This window comes from Taeniopygia guttata, chromosome 1A (genome assembly GCF_048771995.1).
Source record: "Taeniopygia guttata chromosome 1A, bTaeGut7.mat, whole genome shotgun sequence".
Lineage (NCBI taxonomy): Eukaryota > Metazoa > Chordata > Aves > Passeriformes > Estrildidae > Taeniopygia > Taeniopygia guttata.
This window is the reverse complement of record NC_133025.1, coordinates 21,297,976-21,310,242: the sequence shown is the minus strand read 5'-3', so window position 1 is coordinate 21,310,242 and position 12,267 is coordinate 21,297,976.

Sequence of the window (12,267 nt, the reverse complement as noted above, 5' to 3'; positions counted from 1 at the left end):
AATGCCTCTAAATGTAAAGCAACTGCTGCTATAATATATAGTTCCCCTTGTAGGTTTACCACAAAGGATAATGCCAACCTCCTGACACAGCAAGTGTAGTCCTATATCAAGGTATTTTAATGGCTCTTAGTTTGTTTTTATTTTTAGAGGTTGTTCTTGAAATATGTATTTAAGATTCTCTGTTTAAAGTCATTTGGAGTTCTGAATTAAATGTCATCCACAGGGCTCAAAAAATCTTGATAATGTTATTTCTATGAGGCACAAGGGGTAGGATTCTTTTGACTGTCTGCAGATCACTGCAGGAGTTATCTGCACCTATGCTAATCACATCATTTTCCTTTTATAACCAAAGAACAGAAATGATCAGCTGATCCGATATCTGGTATAGGATGAGATCAACTGCTCCTTAAAAGCAGTTCTTACTCTCTAGAGACTTCAAAACAAGCTTTGGTGACCAGTTCTGGTATAGACATTTTTATTGGTAATATCTAAAGAGAGGTGAATCTCGCTGAGGCGCCTGCCAGCAATTATGAGCAGGCCTTTGAACAAGCTTGAGTTGTACACATTTACTCTTAGCTCTACAGCTGTTTGCATATTAAGAAATCTAGTAGTTCTCAGCTTCCACAATATCCTCTTTTTTGCTATCTTTAAAGTTGATTGCTGACAATTCTGACTAGTCCTTTAAAAGAAGAAATTTAAGTATTAAAAAAAAAAGTCTACAACTTGTAAGTTCTAGGAGTGAAGGCAGGGGTATCAGTTTTAAGTAAATTGCTACATAGCTATATCATTAGCTTTAAACTTGCAGGAACTTTACTAATGGTCCTGAAAACTCATGAGTAAAGGCAAAACCACACATTATGCTTAAATCTAGTTTGGATAATTTAACTGAGGCTTAAATTACATGCTTAAATATATAAACAGATCTGCATGTGGATTTGGAGAATTTTGACTCCCTTCTTGGAGTATGACATTGCCACTGCAGGCATTCTTTTCTTCATGAACATATTTTAGTAACCTTTTTTCTAATTTTATGAAGCTGACCTCAAAAGAATTTTTCAAAAATCTTTCTATGACATTAGCCAATAAGTCAGAAATCTGTGTGGTAAGGTAAGTATTCATAATCTTGTACATTTTTTGCATAATAGATCTCAGCTTCATGCAAAAGTCTTCTGAAACAATGAATAGTTTTTAGACTCAAAGGGCTGTTCTGTAGAATTATGAGAACCTAAAAAAAAAAAAAAAAAAAAAAAAGAAGTGGGGAAATGAAAGAAAAGTGAAAACCAGCTTCATTTCCTAAAGAAAATACACTTTCATTTTTAGCCACAAGATGGTGCCGCTTCCTCAATTTAAAGTACAATTTGCCTTTGAAATCGGTGTAAAAATGACATTTACCAAATTAATCCCCATGGAAAGAGTGAAGGGGCAGAGGACTTCTACTAGTGCCTTTCAAATAGCATTTAAATGCCATTTAAATGACATATGGTTCTTGTGCTGGCCGTCTGCAGAAGACTAGGATACATCCTGCCTGAATTCAGGGACATATTTGCTAATTTGTGTGACAGAAATAGCCTTTTAGTGCATATGGTCACTGCCAACTCTTCAGCAAATCATGGTGCTCTATCTGAGTGGGTTTCTGTTTCTTTCTGTCTACCACAAAAACAATTATTTAGCAAATTTCAAAGCTTTATATCTGAGGAAGTGTACCGAAGATTGGTGACCTGCACAGACACAATTGAAATTTAAGAAGAGTGGTGCTGCCAGTGTGTGGCTGAAATCCCATCTGACCCATTTACAATATTATTTTTAGAGCCATTTCAGAAGATCTTTTGGAATACTAGCCACGGTCTATTATTCTTTTCAGCTTATGTGGGTGGAAACCTGAAAGAGCAAGAAAAAACAAAAAAACTGTGATTTGTGCAGCACTATAAAATTATCTTGAAGTCAGATAGTGAAAGAGTAGGAGATGGCAAAAGAGGCAGTCCCTTGGCAGCTGTCTGTCCCCATGCTTGGCTCTGCTTTGCTCATCCCCCTGGTCCCTCTGGAGGCCCTGGCCTTTGCCCCGACCTTCTCCAGGAATCTCCTCCCTGCTTCGCTGGGTGTTTGCTGTGTCTGCTTCCCCTCACACTCATTTGGTAGCTGCTTTCTCTGTGGTCACCCCAAAAAAAGTACAGGGGAGCAAAAGAGCATGGAGTGTCTCCCTGCTTTTACTTGGGGTTCACGTATCCCAAAAATAGGGTGTAATGATGCAAAAATGTTGGACAAACTTGACCATGTGCATCATTACTAGTACAACATGTGATGAGACTGTGTTTTACTTTACTAAGAATAGAGGTGTAACGTGTTTTATCGTGGAAACCCTAATCTGTGTTTAAGGTGGAAAAATCAACCTTTCATTCAAATGACTTGTGAGAGTGATTCCTACTGAAAGTCAAAACATGTAGCCTCCTACATCCCTCAGGCAGACTGGTGAGGCTTATTTGAGAGTGTAAACCAAAACTGCTTCCTTTCACACGGATAGGAACAGCAGAGTGAATAGCTGAAATGCTTTCAAGCATTTTTATTGCCCAACTCTCCTGAAATGTAGAAACCCTAGAGCAGGCAGCCTGGTGATAAAGCATGAACCCGCCTCCGAGCCAGGAAGCGAGCCATTGTCCCAAGGCAGTTCCGCACCCGCACCCAGCTCAGGTGACGCAGTGTCACCGCTGTGGTATCCCCACCTTCTGGAGTTACTCACCACCTGGGGCATGTCACCCTCCCGGTGGGTGTCAGAAGAGATCCGGCAATTCAAATTGCATGTGTGGGATTCTGCGTGACTCACAGCAGTCACTGATGACTCCATACCTCGTGCTTAGGCAAGCTTCGAGCCCAAGGATGGGCTCCAGCCTATGTCATGCAGGTTGTTTCTCCTGTTCCTTAGGGGAGTTCCCCACACACATATGCTGCCTATGCTTGAAAACCAAACATTATATTAGAGATGAGACATGACATTTTATGGAAAATGACTGTACTACTTCCTTGAAATCTGGAGTTGATCTTGTGTTGCAAGACCTTTGGATTTTACTAGTTATGTAAGAAGTAAGGTGGCAATTCCTTTTTACTAAAGTGGCAACAAAGGGAAGGTAGATAGAGGAAAGGGAGAAAGAAAACAGAAAAAGCTTTGAAATCAAGATTTTTAAAGGGAAATTTAATTGAGTTTAATTTGAGTTAAAGCTTATTAAAAACCTCAGTACACCATATTTCTAAATAATTCCATTTTATAATCTCATATTTTTATATAATACCATATTTTAGAGGAAATAACTTCTCTTGGTATTATTTAATGTCATAATTTATACTTCTTTTGTGAAAAAAAGTATATTAGTTTGAGACATTTTCTTTTGTATTTCACAGTTAAAATTGAATCATACTTCCTTGCAAATCAAAATAAAGCCCTCTGTTAGGAAGGGAAATGAGGAAGGCATAGCAAAGGCAAGAAAATATAGCTTCTGTATCTGGATAGCTTTAGGAGCACATGATCCAAACTGTGGTCTTCAAACCAGGAAACACATTTGTATTTTTACTCTTACTTTCCTCTCTAAAGTTCATGGAAAACTTGGTTGTTGGTTTTTTTTTTTTTTTTTTTCCTTTGTAATCTAGATCTGATTATTTGGGACAAGTTTTTATCTTGCTTCACTAAACTAAATGTAGCAGGGTTAAGGTGATCTACTTGGTGAAGATAGAATCTCAGTCAGACAGAAAGCAGAAAGGATTGGAAAAAAATACTGCAAAGAAGGAAAAGAAGCTGGAAAGGAAGTTCATACATTAGAAGGATGGCTATTAGCAAGGCTTGTGTCAGAGGCTTGAAGTGGCATTGCCCCCACCACAAATTGCTGCTGCCTCTTTGGAGCAAAGGGCTGCTGAGCCCTGCACCCTGCACAGACAGCACCCCCAGGCTGCCAGGAGCATCACCTGTGTGCTCCCTGTTATAGGGTGGTGTAATGAAGGTGTGCAGTGCCAGTGGGGCCTGGGTGCTGGTTCTCTGTTCCTCCATCCCTCTTTCATCTTCAGCACTTTCTAGAATCCTTCCTCTTTCAGTTCTCCTACCCAGACAGCTTTTGAAAGGTCAGGGGGCAAGACCAAAGTGAACACTTCTGCAAATATCTATATTTAAGATATTTCTACTAGATGACAAACAAGTTTCTGACAAGATTTCATGAACATGAATGTTCAATAAGGATGGAATAGTTTCAAAAAAACAAAATTCTTGATTTTATTGGTAGCTTACTGTTACCCTCCCTACTTACTCAAGTTTTGGTTAACAGCACAGACTTTAGAAAATGAGTTTAAAGTGTGAGGTGTGTTTTGTGCACAGTGCGTTTCTGACTGTCACTCCTGTATGCACAAACACACACACACACACACACACACACACACACACACACACACACACACACAAAAGCAAAATTATTCTTCATAAAACTGTTCTTCTCAACTGCTGTCTTATTGTTTTCTATTAGTGTTCAAAAATACTTATTGTTGCAGATAAAAATCTTCTATTTCAATATCACGAAATAACTTGATCTCTTGAGGTTTTTTTAATGATCCTGCTTGCTTCCTTATCATGTGAGAAAATACATGAAAATTGATGAGACGTGACTTAGCCACAGGCCTCAGCTTCTGCATGCTGGCTATACAATAGAAACAGAATAAAGCTGCCATGCGGAAGTATGTGGGGAGTCATGGCTGTTCTTTAGCTTCCTCTTCAGTCAATGTAAATTGACTTTTTTTTTTCTCCTTATTAATTTATCTCCTGCTGTTGCCTGAAAGTATCGTCAGTTGCACAGGCCTATGAGTCAGCCACCTCTCTGCATGAAGCTGAACAATAAATTCCATTTCTTCCTCCTTACACTTTAAATATAGCTTCGTTCCTCTGTTCTGCTGGGGTGAGGTCTGTTATTTATTCTCTTCCTGTGTGATTGGGTTACCAGCTCCCTTTGGTGTAACAAGGAAAATTAATCTGCATTCATAAAAAAAGTGAATCCATGCATCTTTTTCTAAACCAGTGCCCAAATAATGGCAATATCACAGGAAAAAAAAAAAATTAGGAGAAGTTCTTTGAGTAAAGTGTCTCTTCAGACATCAGTGTCTCAGACCTGGTAACTTTTACCTTCAGACCTCACATTTCTTCTTTGAGAAATGTCCAAAGAGCAGGGATACCATACATCTGATTTTGTGAGAGTTGTTAATAATGCATTAATTTCTCCAAAACTGAGAGTGATAAGCTTATAAATGTTTGCAGGTTTTGAGATTTAAACACATCTATCTTTTTATTGTAAATTACCATCGGCAGAGTACGATTCCTGAGTGCAAAGGCCCATCATGCCACATATGTTCTCAGGAGCTCCTTGCAAGAATACCTAAAAACTAAGATTGGCCAAACCACTGGGTAGATCCAGATAATGTTACTGAAGCGTAGGCTTTTTACATTTACCTATAGAATTAAACATTTATGGAAATGCAGAGGCATTGATATAAGAGGTTCAGTCTTAAATTAATTTTTTGGTTCTTAAGAAAACATAAGGAAGGTGAAGGGGGGTTGTCTTGAATTTCTCATGATTAGTATTAGACTAAGAGCAAGCATCAGATGTTCCTTGGGCAGAACCTCTAACCACATAGCAAAATTTCCATGTAACACTATTAAACACCTGATCTTTCTTCTGATGAAGTTGGATTGCTAGCCCAAACTTCACACTGTTGTTGACCAATTTGAAAATGCCCTGGTGTACACAGGTCTGATCTTTTTTTCACTCTATAGGTGTGCACACCCACTGTCCTTTCCTGTGTAGCAGAAGTGTCAATCACACGTAGGTTGTACATATGTTTTTCAGAGACACTCCTACGTGAAAGAGTTTGTGTGTGTGTGTATATATATATATATACACACGCATATATATATATATCTGTATGCATGTGTGCTTTGGCATCTGGGGGTTGTGTTGGCAGTTGCCTCCAGACAAAATACATGGGGTGTGTTGGATTTGGTTCTGCAGGTTGAGGGAGGTGGATATAACTCTGGATATGAGGCTGGGTACTGGCAACAGGGACCAAGCACTTTTCTGGCAGAGGTGACCTGAGCATCCTTAGCTTCAGCCAGACTTCACCAAAAGCCTGTCACAACAGGCTCCCCAACAAGGTGTTGGTGATAAGTGTTGACAAAAAGGTGGCTAAGAATTGGTACCAGCACCCAAACTTGTCCCTGTCCAAACAGAAAACTGGGAGAGGCAGTTTATTCTGTCTCATGGTTAGCTAGATAGGTTCAGGGTGTGTTTTAGTTGTAGTTTGTCTAACCAATAAATCAAACTTCTATTATTTATGATTAATTGTGTTCAGAAAAGCAATCTGAAGCATCCTTTAACCCTTGAAGGGTTAGATTTATAGAAGTACATGAAGGCTTAAAGTGCAGTTAACTATCTAATAGTTTTCAAAATAGCTAACCTGGTTCAGTGCCATTATGCCCAATGATAACTAGATGTCTCACTGCACTGAAATTGCCAATAATTAAGAATTAAATATTTGAATATTTTTACAGGTACAGACCCTTAGTCCTATGAGGCCCAATCAGTTCAAATGCTTTTAACAACATCAGTGAGTGCTGTTCGCATTTTTAGGCAATGATTTGACTTGGAAATCTGATAAGCCCTCTTACTTCACATGAACTTTAAATAAAGTGGATTTAGGAGCAAAATTCAGTTCTAGATACATGTATGAGTTTGAAATGAAACCCACAGTCCATTGGTCTCATTAACCTGAAAACATTTATTTTTAAAATGGTTATTAAAAGTCAGACTGATACTGAATTATTGCCATGCTCCTTCTCACCCTTTTTTCTTAGCTATGAAGCAAAAGATGTTTTTCTGTAAACAGTGTTGAATTTTTTTTCTAAAACTCTTTAAAGTAATTTTGCTATTAAATGCATATTCTGGGTTTTTATGCTACACCAGTTGTTAAATTACATGTGAGTTTTTTAGAAGCCTTTATTCTTCCAAATTCATTTGTGACATGGAACAAAGACCTTGGTCTTTTTTTTAAGTCTTTAAACACCAGTGTTAATAACTACTTGATAATTAATTAGAAAATATGTATTCTAATTATTTTGTCAGTAGTTTGAAAAAAAAAAAGAAACCAAATCAGATCAGTTCTGTATTTGAGAACATATTACATTTTATTCAAGTGGCAACCCACATACATACTGGGATTTCCTGAGGCATTTCTTTCTTGATGCATTGAAATATGAATGACATTTATCAGGAATAAAATTGTAAATAAAACTATTATTCTTAGATACATAATAAAAAGCTGGAGACAACTGAGCTTTCTCTCCACCTCTAAACAAATGTTGCTTTACATAAAATATAGCTCTCTCTCTCAAATTCCTTCCACTACAAAGAACTTAGTTTCATTTCTAATTCAAATAAAACCAAAGCATAAGTGTCCCTCTGAATTATGTATCCAAATGTGTCTCCTTATAGTTCCTCCTCGTCTGACTCAGCCCATCATTCCTTCTGTCCCCCAGAACATTTTCTGCACGGCTGCCAAGAAGGAGCAGGACCTGGGAAGACACCTGATGTAGACGCCAACACTGAGTTCAGGGTGACAGAGCAAGGCTGCTCGGGGCTTTTATTTTTAGCAGAAGTTTTGTATAGCACAGGAGGAGGTTGGCAGGAGCTAGACTGCAAATCCTGGTGTCATTCTCCTCTCCGTCAGAATTATATATATACACACAGGCATCCTTTGTCAGATGGTGGGAATCAATAGCTGCTGACTCATGGCGATTGTTGCATCTCTCCCATGATCTCCATTTCCCAAATATCAAGTGAAACTACAATATCAATTAAAACAAACAATATTTCAAATTTGTTGCTCTTTACCTCTTTCATTGGGGAATGCAGTGTTTTCTGCAGGTTTATCTATGTTGTTTCTTCCACTTTTCCACTCTATTTTAAATGTGTTCAGCTCTAGTTTTTGACCACAGCAAAGATTTTACCTACAAATGTATATAACCCAAATACATGTGAACAGCATGTGCGTATTTTACTCTTATATACTCATATTTTATTAATATTTAATTGGGAAGTTATTCTTTGTATGGTATTTTTGAACAGAGAGAACAAAGAGATTAATGGGAAAAAAATCCTCACAAATTATGCCTCTGTTTGCTTCATATTCTGAGTGCAAATAAGAAAAAAAGAAATGTTTAAGTGATGTGAAATGAGACCCAGAAGAAGAATAAAAGTGAAGGAGAGGGTATATGACAGCAGATCTGTCAAGGCTGAGCTGCACAGAGCTGAAGGACCAAGGGGATGCTAACCCTTGCAAAACGGGTAATTGTGTATTAAGGAGGAGGTGGGCAGTACCTGCAATAGCAGCCCCCTTCCAAGGAAAAAATTAATCTAGAAACACATGGAGAAAGAGACATTTCAAACACGTGTCAAATTGGCCTCCACTCCTGAGCCTACAGGCTGAGATAATTTGGCTTAAAAAAGAGATGGATGTAAGGCCAAACATGAAAAGCTGTCTGTTGCATTTCACCCTTTGCCCTATAATCTATTTTAGGCAAATAGATGGCCCTTTGTTTTGAATGAGGTGTTGCTGAGATCTGGCAGGTGCTTAGGAAGAGCAGTGCCTGCTGGCTGATGCTGCTGAGCAGCGCTGCAGGGCTGCACTGGGGCATGCCTGGGACAGCTGCTAAACGCACCTTCTAGCAGATCTACTTGTGGTGTTGGGTAACAGTCAGTAACCAGAAGTTATTTCAGCATTTCCCATTGTAGGAGTGATCTTCAAGCCCTCTCTGACCCTACAGATATGAGCAAATACCTGTGTGTTTGTCCATGTAAGTGCATGTCCCTCCCTGACAGCAAATATCAGCCAGACGCTGGAGAGGCTCAGGTATCAGATACCATCTCAGAAACCAACTCATTGGTGGAAACAACCTGCTGAGTAAAAGGCAAAAAAAAAGGGAGTCATGCTGCAAGCTGGAGAACCAGTGCCAGAGAGATCTTCTGTACATGCCTCAGCCTTGGGAAACCTTAGTTTGGAGCTCAGTCAAGGATGAGACGCAGGACCATAGGAAACTTGCCTTTATTATTTCCAAGGCTCAGGGAGCTACTTGTTTCCTATTTAATCCAAATAGCTTTGCAGCTTTGGAGACAAATGTGGCAAGAACAATAACAGAAATGTCTGTAGTTGTTCCAATAATTCTTTGTACTTGTTTCCTGCATTTGTTTCAAATTTAATACTTAAATGGCAACAGTCATGCTTGAAAAGATGAGGAAACCCAAGGTTTCCTTCTTTTACACTTCACAATTCCCTCATGGGGATATGGACATTCTGGACCTGTTAGTCTGTATTGTTAGGATACACAAATGCCCTTGATCATCACAGCTCTGTACACAGGGACTCTTTCTATCCGTCCCTATATGTCTGATGGGGGGTTTGATGGCCATGGAGGTGGCATTAGCTGTTGAAGCTGTTGTCATGCTGACCCACTTAAAAAGCCTCGTTATGGAACTGTGATATTGCTGTTCCTTTCTGCCCTTCTTTGGTCACTGACGCCATCCCATGACATACAGGCACTGGATCAGGTGCTGGTGGTCCCTGGGGTTCACTTCCATGTATCATGTTCAAGGAAGAGCAAAGACTGAGCACTTAATATTTAGTTTTAGGGAGGATTATGAGCAAATTATAGAATCATGGAATGAGTCTGGAAAAGATCATCCTTGGGAACACCAGTAGTAACTAGCTGCCAATACACAACTGGATTTGAGTCCATTCACCATGAATCTTTGGACTCAGCCACCTAGCAAGCTTTTAAAATAACTCTTCCTGAACTACTTTGTAAGCTTGGTTTTGCCAGCATCCCTGTTTCTCCTTGTGCTGCAATGACCTAGATGTCCCTCCTGCTAATGCCTGTCACTGCTGAGTCCAGAGTGTGTAACTCTCAGAACACAATTCCCCTCTAACACCAGTCTGGTCGATCCCATATCAGGTCATAAAAGCAGGCGATACAAAATGATTACAGAAAGAGCCAAGATGCTTACAAGTAATACATCTACCTTTTAAATGAATTCATCTACTTATTTTACAATGACATGATGAGTGTTTAGGTGAAATTCTGCTCTCATCTTCAAATGCCCTCAGTTTCTCATTAGTTAAAAGCCCACTCATTAGGACGAGCACATCCCGGGGACAAACACATCAGCTGTTGTAAATTGTTTCAGAAAAGTTTTCTGCTATTCATTGATTTTATGGAGGTAAGTGCCATGTTATTTACTCAGTTAACAATCATAAAGACAAAGTTTTCCCTTCTGCTTGTAGTCTACCAGTTAGGAAGGATTTTTCTGTTGTTTTCTGTACCGTGTCAATTCTGGACTATATTTTATTTCTTGGTTTGTATTTTTATCTGTCAAATATTTATTTGGTGCTTAACACTCCAACATGTAACAGCAATTTTAGTTTAGAAAATTGATACTGACATGCTGTTTGTGAATAAAATTGACATTTCAAAAAGAAGAGTAATGTTTTGACTTAAAGGTTATTTCAGAATTTGATTTATCAATTTAGTACTTAAATGCACTGGGCTGTGCAAGCAATGGTGCTCACCCAGAGGGCAGCTAATTGCATGCTATTTGGGTATTTAATCCCATATAAATAATAAAAAAATACTTCTTTCATTAGGAGCAGAATATTCAGGGGAATTTTTTTCAAATGGCAGTTGCACCTACAAACAGTGCATTTTAAAACAATCTCAAGAGGAGCCCAAAAGAAGATGCAGTTTGTTGTTTGAAAATTAGTTCCATTCATTAATGATTGGTGTCAATGTATTGTGCCGGGTTTTTGTAGAGCTAGAGGTATTTTTAAATTCATTTATTTGAAACAATGTAGACAACAAACTAAGCTGTGTATTAGCATGCAAATAAAGTGTAACATTAATTTCACCTCAAATGCTTTACATGTATTTTCCAATTTGTTTTGAGTTTCTGTTGTCAAAGTGTGATATTCCCTTTTGTATTATCCAAAGAATAGTAATTATTTACTTCAAGCACAGAATTACAGTGGAAATACGCAAATGTTTTAAGAGTTTGCCAACATATTAGGATTTTTTAGTTGACTAAAGGATATATTTTTCCTCTCACAAGATTATAAATGCTTAATACCTCCATGAATTCAGCTGGAATATTTCCAGATTTATACCCCTCAATTAATTTCAATTGAATTTTCTTGAATTACACTATCTGAAAGCATAATTTATCTTTGTGTGAGCTAAAGTTAATTTAGCTTAGAGCATTTTCTCAAGAATAAGCCATGGCCTGATTGTAGGCATTCTCTCTGTTATCAATTTGACTTAATTTTCTCTCTTATAAGTGCCTCTAATAACAATAAACCTTTCAGAAAAAGAATGTGTGAATTAGCAGATGGTGCCAAAGAAGCTAAACTATTTTAAATGCTTTGCAACAATGTAAACTCATGTATTATTTATTGTACAGTATTACCAATTCATACATTCTTATAAGCTATTAAAATTCCATGCCTGAAGGTAGGATGTATTCTATTAGCATCAATTAATGTTCATAGTCTTCAGTTAAGAATATTTAGTGATAGAATTAGAAAGAAAATCTATAAAAAAGTGAAAACTTTACAGAATGCTGGTGGTTGGCGCTTTAATTTTTACCCATTGAAGGTCAGAGCCAGAAGAGGGTACTGAACAATGCTGAAGATATTAGTCTTAATTATTCAGGGAATTAAGGCTTTGAGAGCTCTAATAATCAATATGGCTCCTCTGAAAGGTATAACCTACCAATTTATCTTTCTCCTTTAGTCTTTGCATATAGAGAAGAAATATATATTAAATTGCATATAAAAGTCTGAACTTTTGACATAAATTTTGCATCTTTAAATATGGGAATATTTTTTCCTAGAATACCTTTGTCTTCAGTTTATAATGCAATAGAGCAGATGGACTGGAATTGAAAATAACAATGCATCAGGCATTTGCATAAAAAAATTACATTAGTGATTAATTGTTAGATGCAAGCTAAATTCATGTATTTGATATATAAAATGGTATAATACTCCAGATGTTTCTTCCACACACAAAATACTTCTTTTACTCAATCCTTCAGTAATTGAAAAATTGTTTGTGGCACATATATATTCAATCTCTCTTTACTGCACAGACAGACTTAAACCATATTACTTTATCTTCCCCTGGTATTCAAAGTGTCATCAACA